The sequence below is a fragment of the Physeter macrocephalus genome, chromosome 21 (assembly GCF_002837175.3).
Source record: "Physeter macrocephalus isolate SW-GA chromosome 21, ASM283717v5, whole genome shotgun sequence".
Taxonomy (NCBI): Eukaryota; Metazoa; Chordata; class Mammalia; order Artiodactyla; family Physeteridae; genus Physeter; species Physeter macrocephalus.
In genome coordinates, this window is record NC_041234.1 from 117413745 (window position 1) to 117416702 (window position 2958).

The window sequence follows — 2958 nt, forward strand, 5'->3', positions numbered from 1 at the left end:
TAAATTTATTTATCTATTTTTGGCTGCGCTGGGTCTTCGTTGCTGCGCACACTCTTTCTCTAGTTGCGGCGAGCGGGGGCTGCTCTTCGTTGCGGTGCGCGGGCTGCTCACTGCGGTGGCTTCCCTTGTTGGGGAGCACGGGCTCCAGGCACACGGGCTTCAGTAGTTGTGGCTCGCAGGCTCAGTAGCTGTGGCGCACGGGCCCAGCCGCTCTGCGGCATGTGGGATGTTCCCGGACCAGGGCTCGAACCCGTGTCCTCTGCATTGGCAGGCGGATTCTTAACCACTGCACCACCAGGGAAGCCCCAACATTGACATTTTTAAAAATAAACTACAACGCTTATAAATAGGGATATTGTATAGCAGAGTTTCTGAAACACCATTTAATAAGAAATCAAATATGAAAGGCGAATATTCACTCAAAGTAAATGTGGTCCCTCAAATCTTGGTCAGACGCACGCCTGCTAATTTAGGATTCGCAGCAGACGAGAGACCATTTAGGCCTACAAAGTGAGTGTTAAAAGCTCTGAAATGGGTATTGGGTGTTTAAACAAGAACCATCAACAGAACTAAAAAAGCTGCCCACCTGACTTTCATTTTAGTTCTGTAAATCATTGCAGCTGAAGGACTGAGGGCTTTCTGCCTCTAATCAAAGGGAACTTTCTTTTCAAATGAAGTCTAGAGTCACGTGATTTCATCTGCCAAATCTAAATGATGGTACATCTCAATCTAAGCTCTCAACTCTTCACAGGCTAATTGGAGAAAAGAGGTGGAGGCAAAGCAGAGGCAACAACATTACTTTTCCCATCTGATTATGCAAAACCATAGTATTATTCTTTTGTCACTAAACTCTTTTCTTCCAAGACTCCTGTGTGAAAAAGTGATCACTTCCTCCTACAAGGACTTGAAGGCAAACATTTGAAGGGCTTCCTTCACTTCTCTTCCTTGTCCATACTTACTATAAATAAACAAGGTTTACAGCCTGTGGGCCAAAGGCGAATGGAATGGAGGCCACTTTGGTGGGATATGATGAAGGGGGTTTCCCTTGATGTTCCCCTGTTCAATGACAAGTTCAATAGCAGACACATTTATTTATATTATAACTCGTAAATGCTCATGACAGAAAATGTGGAAAATACAGAGACGCGTAAAAGGAAAATTGAGTGTTTCCATCCCCCAATGACCAGTGTTAACGTTGCTATATTTCCTTCTGCCTTTTTGGTTATAAATAATTGCTGCTTGTTCTACATGGTTATAATCGGTCATATCTACAATTTCATATCTTGCTTTCTTCACATACAATTATAAGCATCTCTACATGTTATAACCATCATTTTGAGAACCACATAATAGTCCATGATGTGGATGTGATAGAGGTGAAAAGTGCACCACATGTAGTTAAGAGCATGGACTTCGGGGTCAGATGGAGCTGGGATCAAATTGCACCTCTACTATTTACTGGTCTATGGTCTTGCACAAATGATTCGCCCTGAACTTCAGTCTCCTCTTCTATAAACTAGGGAAGACAATAGCATAACACCCAACGCATGGTTGTTTTGAGTCATAACGGGGTAATACCATAAAACACTTAGGACTGTGCTGGCAGTAACTCCATAGTACATGTTAGCTGATATCGAGACAGGCTGGGACCTGGGACCTGGGGCCCTTTGCTGCAGTGCTTGCACCTGGACAAACGTCTCCCCCAGCAACAAAATACAAAGAAAACTATAAGGGACTAAAACCTGTGTGCATGCACAGGTGGGGCAAATTATGGACAACAAGATACAAAAAGACCAAAAAAACCCAACTGCCACTTCTGAAGAGCCAGGAGCAAAAACAGAGTGTCAGCAGCAAAAGCAGGGTGCTACACATGACCCCTGCACTCAACACCACCAAAGGGGTAGACAGACCACCTACGCCATCCCTCCAGCCCGACCCCTGGACTCACCCCTGCCCTCACCCCAGATAAAGACCCAGCTCACCACCCCCCTCAGGGAGTGAGCAATGGAAACTTTCGACAAAATTCAGCACCCATTTATGACAAAAACCCTCCAGAAAGTAGGCATAGAGGGAACTTACCTCAACATGATAAAGGCCATATATGACAAACCACAGCCAACATTGTTCTCAGGGGTGAAAAACTGAAACCATTTCCCTGTAAGATCAGGAACAAGACAAGGTTGTCCACTCTCACCACTGTTTTTCAACATAGTTTTGAACGTTTTAGCCACAGCAATCAGAGAAGAAAAAGAAATAAAAGGAATCCAAATCAGAAAGGAAGAAGTAAAGCTGTCACTGTTTGCAGATGACATGATACTATACGTAGAGAATCCTAAAGGTGCTACCAGAAAACTACTAGAGCTAATCAATGAATTTGGTCAAGTAGCAGGATACAAAATTAATGCACAGAAATCCCTGGCATTCCTATACACTAACGATGAAAAATCTGAGAGTGAAATTAAGAAAACACTCCCATTTACCATTGCAACAAAAAGAATAAAATACCTAGGAATAAACCTACCTAAGGAGACAAAAGACCTGTATGCAGAAAACTATAAGATGCTGATGAAAGAAATTAAAGATGATACGAAGAGATGGAGAGATAGACCATGTTCTTGGATTGGAAGAATCAACATTGTGAAAATGACTATACTCCCCAAAGCAATCCACAGATTCCATGCAATCCCTATCAAACTACCAATGGCATTTTTCACAGAACTGGAACAAAAAATTTCACAATTTGTATGGCAACACGAAAGACCCCGAATAGCCGAAGCAATCTTGAGAAAGAAAAACGGAGCTGAAGGAATCAGGCTCCTGGACTTCAGACTATACTACAAAGCTACAGTCATCAAGACAGTATGGTACTGGCACAAAAACAGAAATATAGATCAATGGAACAGGCTAGAAAGCCCAGAGATAAACCCACGCGCATATGGTCACCTTATTTTTGATAAA